Source organism: Euphorbia lathyris, chromosome 5 (assembly GCF_963576675.1).
Source record: "Euphorbia lathyris chromosome 5, ddEupLath1.1, whole genome shotgun sequence".
Taxonomy (NCBI): domain Eukaryota; kingdom Viridiplantae; phylum Streptophyta; class Magnoliopsida; order Malpighiales; family Euphorbiaceae; genus Euphorbia; species Euphorbia lathyris.
In genome coordinates this window covers 20,883,803-20,891,087 of record NC_088914.1, presented here as the reverse complement: position 1 = coordinate 20,891,087, position 7,285 = coordinate 20,883,803, and the positions used below count along the sequence as shown (strand labels likewise).

Here is a 7,285-nt window from a genome sequence, read left to right as displayed (position 1 = left end):
TGGTCATCAATCCCTGTGGATACGATACTCAACTTATCACTTTATTACTTGTATCTAGTGCACTTGCTAGAGTCTGTTTTTAGGACAACAAGTTTTTGGCGCCGTTGCCGGGGATTGAAAAGAACAATTTTATTTGAAAATTTCTGTGAAACAAGGTGTTTTTAATCTGTTTGTTTAATAGTACAGCCTTTCCTATCGATCTTGAGTTAGAAAGAACGTGTAGAAGGAAACAGGCAGTAGCTAGACGAGCAAGCCAAAGAAGAATGGCTGGAAGAGTACCAGAACAACCTGTTCAAGAAGAAGAAGGTGAAAACAATAATCCACCAGTCATGAGAATCAGAGACTATTCAAGACCTACCACTGAAGGGCACTCATCATGTATTGTGCTGCCTAATGAGGGGAACAACCTGTTCGAAATCAAGCCATCCATGATACAAATGCTTCAAACTGTTGTTCAGTTCGGTGGATACCACAATGAAGACCCCAATGCTCATATTCAGGATTTTGTTGCAATGTGTAACATTTTCAGAACAAATAGGGGGTAGCCGATGATGTTATAAGGTTAAAGTTGTTTCCTTTCTCTCTAAAGGATAAAGCAAGAGTTTGGTTGAAGAACCTTCAACCCGGATCAATAACTACTTGGCAAGAGATGGCTAGTGCATTCTTGATGAAGTATTTCCCACCAAGGCAAGCTATCAAGTTGAGAAATGAGGTTTCTCGTTTTATGCAAGAAGAAGATGAGTCGTTAGCCGAGGCTTGGGAACGTTACAAGGAGCTCTTGAGAAGGGTACCAAACCATGGCATTCCCATGTGGATGCAAGTTCAGAATTTCTACAATGGAGTCACCAATACCTATAAAATTCAAATTGAGTCCATTACAAATGGTAGCCCTGAAGATCTTGAACCACAAGCTCTATATGATCTCTTTGAAAGGGTGGTCAATACAAGTTACAATTGGCACTCGGTGAGGAGTGATGGGAAGAAGATTTCAGATTCTGATGTTGTTTCAAAGCTGACAACTCAGGTGGAACAGCTTGTTAAGCAAATCAGCAAGATGAATGTGTCTTCCATTCATAGTGAACCTTCATTTTCTGATGAATGTGAATTTTGTGGTGGTCCACACCTCGATATCAATTACCCAAGAGTTAAACCGAGCAAAGCCAACCAAGAACAATGTCATTATGTTGGGTACAATCAAAGAAATTCACCCAATCTGTACTCAAACACATATGATTCTGGTTCCATGAATCATCCCAACTTTGAGTGGACACAGCAGCAAAATCAGCAAGAACAACCTAGGTACCAGCAGCAACAAAGAGAGCAATACCAACAACAACCTCAGCAACAGTACAAACAGCCTGTTCAGGCTAAAGAAGAGGTTGAGCCAGATTTGAAAACCATGATCATGCAATTCATGAAGCAAACTCAAGCTTCCATCAAGAATCTGGAGACTCAAATGCATCAATTGGCAAATTCATGCTCATCCAAGGGAAAGGGTGTCATTCCAAGCAATACCGAGCCTAATCCTAAGGGAGATGTCATGGCTATCACGCTGAGGTCTGGTAAAGAAATCTCTGCCCCTACTAAAACTAAAAAAGTTGTTGATGTTGCAGGTACCTCAAAAGAAGCTGAAACTGTTGAGGAACAGACTGTTCCAAAGGCCACCAGGAATGTTGCTAAAGAACATGAGCCTATTCAAGTCCAGGAGGAACCTAGGGAGAAGTATATTCCACCTCCTCCCTATGTACCACCTGTTCCTTATCCAGCAAGGCTTGTGAATCAAAAGTTGAATGAGCAAAACTCCAAAATCCTTGATACATTGAGAAAGTTACACATCAACATTCCATTTGTGGGCTCTGGCTCAGATGCCAAAGTATGCCAAGTTCTTGAAGGATATTTTGTCCAATAAGAAAAAGCTTGAGAACATCTCCATGATCCAACTGAATCGAGACTGTTCCTCAATACTGCAGAACAGGCAGCAGCTTTCTAAAAAGCTCAAAGATCCAGGGGGTTTCTCAATCCCTTGTTCCATTGGTATATTGAATATTGAAAATGCATTGTGTGACCTTGGAGCTAGTATCAATCTTATGCCATATTCTGTTTATGCTAGGCTAGGCTTGGGAGAACCTCAACCTACTAGGATGTCGATTCAATTAGCAGATAGATATGTACGTTATCCTAAGGGAATTATGGAGGATGTGCTAGTTAAAATAGGGAAATTCATATTACCGGTAGACTTTATTATCATGGACATAGATGAGGATTTGCATGTGCCCATCATTTTAGGGAGACCATTTTTAGCTACGGGTAGGGCCTTGATAGATGTTGAAAAGGGACAATTGTTTTTAAGGATAAATGGTGAAGAAATAATTTTTAGGATGAATGAGGCCATGAGGCGTGCTAACTCAAGTGATGATACATGCTATTTTTTGGATGCATGCCACACCTCGTCTGTTTTGCAGGACTATCACCAAGACACTTTGGAAGCACTGCTGGGGGAAGAAGTGAATATCTGTGAAGGAACAAGCTGTTCCCTAGGAACAGGCTGTTCCTTAGAAACAGCAACAAAACCACCACTTCCACCAGACACAATTGGGCCCTCACACAAAGAACCACCTGATATACCCACCCCCAAAAGGTGGCGTGATAAAAAGATTCAAGGGAAGGAATTCCATGAAGGGCAGAAAGTGCTCGTGTATAATTCCAGGTTGAGGCTGTTCCCTGAAAAATTGAAGTGCAGATGGTCTGAACCTTACATTGTGAACAAGGTGTTCCTTCATGGGGCTGTAGAAATTTTTAAACCAGGAGTAGTTGAGACCGTCCATTTCCAGGATCCACCATGACTCAAAGAGAACAGTGTGTTCGCTGCAAACACCAATTGCAGCAAACTAATTGGGCAACCCCCAATTTATCTATCCCTTAGTTAGATTTGTGTTAAATTCCTTTTTAATTTTGTTATTTTTATGCACTAACATAACTAATGATGAATTTTGTGGTTCTTCCTAAATTTTGTTGGCAAAGGTTTTAAACTTTCATTTCCTAAAATTAGGTTGGAGTTTGAATTTTTACCAAATTAATTTGGGGGTGTTTGCTGTCTTCCTCTTTCGGTAACGAATCTAACCCTACTTCTAATTTCCTGTTTACTGCATGCTTGTGATAATCTGCAAATGTCCACTCTCATGGCATTTAAGTTTAACATTGAGGACAATGTTACATTTTAATTTGGGGGTGGGGAAAGAAAATGAATATCTTGATATATTTGTTGTGAGAACGGGATAAAAGCCCTAAAATTTTGATGAAAACTGTGATGGAAAGGTGAAATTAGCTTGTGAAAATTTGAGGAAACTCAAAATTAGACACTTGCTTGATATGGTTGTTATTGTGTCATTCGAACCCCAAATGTTGTGTCATTCCCTTTCTTTTTTCTATCTTGTAAATGTCAGTACATGTTCGTAGTTTTTCTTAATTCCTCGTACTTTGTGTTAAATGTCTAAAAATTCTATGTTGTTCTCTGTTTCTGAACATCATGTTCTGTTTCTAGTTTTTTGCTCTCTGTTTTCCCTTTCTTTCTGTATATAGCAGCAGAATAATATATATATATTAAAGAAAAAAAAGACTTTCAATTGCCAATCAATGATTGCATGCTTGCACCTCAAATTTAGTGTGTGGTGAACCCAGTGATAATTCAATTTTCAAAAGATAGAAGTTCTGAAAATTTTGGGTTTTAATTCAAAATTCAATTAGAGGACCTTAAGCCCTAGTGCATGTAAAAGCCCTAAATTGTGAGAACTTGGGCCTACATTAGCATGTAAATGCATTGATTCTTTGTGAGAGGGCTAGTACATATTGTCTTTAGGTAGGTTTTGCTTTGGTTGCCTATTCAAAATGGTAAAATTTTGGAAGAACATAGGATGAAAAAGGCATTTAGATCCTAAATTCACTCCACAAAAAGCTTACCCGTGCATTGCACTCACACTTTTAGGATAACCAACTTGTGCCTTAGTCTATTCTTTCTGAAACACTACTTAAAGGAACCAATTCCCTTCACTTTAATCCCAAAACGCCTTGAATTTGTCTCATGCCTCAGAACAAGCTGCTCTAGTTAAAAGAAAAATACATTTTTGAGAAAATCTGAGTGTATAATGATAAAATTGTTGAAATGATGACATTTGAGGGATGATGATGGAGTGAGGACCACTTTTTGAATAAGGTTAAAAGAAAAAAAATAATAAAAAAAATAAAAAATAAAAAATAAAAATCCCAAATAGGAATTTTAGAAGATAACAAAAATATGTTTGAATAAAGTCTTTTCATTTTCAGGACACATGTTTATATCTTGAGCCTGAAATGAAATGTTTGGATGGTTGTATTTTGTGTGTTTGAAGAATCGTTTGGCCAATGTTGTGAAACAGGCTGTGTAGAGTGATTAGGTTGAGGCAGAATTGCTTAGTGTTAAGAATTGAGTATGGTGAATTGCAGTGCATGTAGACAGAATTCTTACATTTAAATAGTCATTCACTTCCATACATTAGCCTTAGCCTAACATTACAACCTATGTTTAAGACCTTTTGACTATGTTTGGATAATTTTTAATCCGTGGAGATAGGGCCAATAAGCAAAATTATAGCCTATTGATGTGTGTACTGAGCTGAGGAGTGAAGTTCCATTCCCTTCCTTGTGGCAACAAAGGCCATTTGAGAGTGAGTGAAAATTCCTTCCTTAGTGAGGCACTTTGGTCATACAGGTTGATTGGATTGAATTTTGAAGCTCAACCTTACGCTTTGACGAATTTCTTGAATTGGAATGCATGTTTTAGATCTGGTCTAACCACATGGTTATCAAGCTCTTGTGTGCTAATCGAAGGTTGAGTTAGTTGAAAGTTGAATAAAGTTCTGCTGCTATTGCTTTTTCTTGTCTATTATCTCTTCTAGATCTGTTCCAGTTCTTGTTCTTATGTTTTCTCCATTGCCTTGTTTCTATGTCATTCCCTTTTGTTTGTATTTTCTTTGCTTTTCCATTTTTTGTTGTTCTTTTCTCTATTTTCTGTTGTGTTTGCTTGAGGACAAGCAAAAGTTCAATTTGGGGGTATTTGATGGGTTCATAATTGACTCTAATAACCATATGTTATTTCACTAAAAATGGGCTTATGGGCTGTTAATTGTTATTAATTTAGGACTAAAGAACACTTATTGCAGATTTTGTGAAGAAAGCTGTCAAACAGCTTTCAAACAGCCCGTTGCAGGAAAAAGAAAAGCGAAATCTATGGACCAAAGGGTAATAGCATGTAAAGAGATGGAAGACAGCTAAGGAAAGACGTGGGACCAGTGGAGATCTAGCTTGTTGAAGAAGATTAGGGCCTTGAAGTGTTCAAGTGGCCATAATCTGTCAGAACGGCTGTTTAGTGTACTTTTTAGTACTTTTTAGTATATTTTATGTTTCTTTCCTCCTAATTAAATAGATTACTGTGTGAGGACAGAGGGATAACTTTTTGGGGAGCTGAAACTTCATCTTCACGAGAGTTCTCTTTAATTTTGGAGACCTAACTCCATTAATGGAGATTTATTGTAGTTTCTGTGGTTGTTCACTCATCATTATGAGTGAGTAGTCAACTGAACGGGCTTGGCCAGCAAGGGCTGGTTATGTAAGTCTTCTATTTTTCTTATTTATGAATGAATGTTGATATATGTTGATGTGCTTGACAAATCCTTAACCCCATTGCTAAATGCATGTATGTTAGTGTTAGATGCATGATAGGACACTACTTTCATCTTCACGGAACTATTTGTCAAGCATTCAACCCCGAAACAGAGATGTCAGGAGGTTGAATCAAGGGTTTTCTTCATTGAAATGTTGTTTAGATGGTAATGCAAGAAAGAACCAACATTAAAGGCCCTTAATGTTGTAGTACATCTTAGAATCTTAAGAACACACGAAAGTTGACTTAAGTGAGCTTTAAAATAGAGACCTTGACTTCACTTTATGTCATTCATGAATAAATAGGATGTTTAGAGGCTGAAAGTAACCTGTTCCGCTGTGGCCTAGCCTGTTCTCTCTTTTTATCATAACCAAAACACATTTTCTGAGACTGAATCTTTATCATTAGTATTTCTATTCACCATATCAAATCTTTTCTCAACTAAAGAAAATCACACACCACGAACACCATGTTCTGCAAGGTTTTTCTAGTAAAATTTGGTCATCAATCCCTGTGGATACGATACTCAACTTATCACTTTATTACTTGTATCTAGTGCACTTGCTAGAGTCTGTTTTTAGGACAACAGGTAAATTGCAAAAAAAAACCATGTGGTTTGATGTTCTTCCAAAAAAACCCTTGTGGTTTGTTATTACAAAAAAAGGACTGTGGTTTGCGCCGTTAACCAAAAAACGGAAAATGGCTTAACGGTGTTAAAAATGCTGACGTGGCACAGGGGTAAGGTTGGAAATTCAATTTTTTTTTATTTTTTTCCTCTCTCTCTCTCCTCCTTCTTCTTCCTCTTCCTCTTCCTTCTTCTCCTTCTTCTTCTTCCTTCTTCTTCTTCTTCTTCCTTCTTCTTCTTTCTTCTCCTTCTTCTTTTTCTTTTTCCTTTTTCTTCTTCTTCCTCCTTATTCTTCCTTCTTTTTTTCTTTTTTTTTTAAGTTTCCGAAAATCTGGAAATTTCCAGATTTCCGGAAATTTTCCAGAAATCTGGACAATTTCCAGATTTCTGGATTTTCCCCGGAAATTCTCCTCTTTTCTTAGAATTTCGAACATCAAACCACAAATTCGAATTTCTGAACTTCCATTCCAAAAGCAAGATCCGTAGTCTGTCCACAAGCTTGAAGAACAGAGACAACAGTAAACTCAGTAGGCCTGAAACCAGAATGATCCACCATTTCCCTATACAAATGTTTACAATCACCGTAATTTCCTGCCTGAGAATACCCTGAAATCATTGAATTCCAAGTCACTGCATCTCTCATCCGCATTTTATCAAACACCTTTCTCGCAGAAACCAAATCATCACACTTCGAATAACAAGTAAGCAAAGCATTCTCAACAAATACATCAGCAACAAATCCCCTTCTCAAAGCAAAGGCATGAACCTCCTTAGCCAAAATAACACAATCAGACAGAAAACTGGATAGTGACTTCAAGAAACATGTAATTGAAATATTATCAGGCGCTGCAATCCCTGAATTGGAACAAACTAACAACGAGAAAAGGCTAAATGCATCTGCGTGGCGATTGTGTATAGAGTAGGACATGAGCATCGCATTAAAAGAGAAGGTGTTCTTAAGGGGA

General features: G+C 37.7%; 1 non-coding gene across 1 annotated transcript; it reads right to left on the bottom strand.

The window, feature by feature from the left end:
• Positions 1–697: 697 nt before the first annotated feature.
• On the bottom strand, positions 698–804 carry LOC136231665 (small nucleolar RNA R71). The gene has a single exon (XR_010690035.1). It is a non-coding gene; the product is annotated as a small nucleolar RNA R71 (small nucleolar RNA).
• Positions 805–7,285: the final 6,481 nt, after the last annotated feature.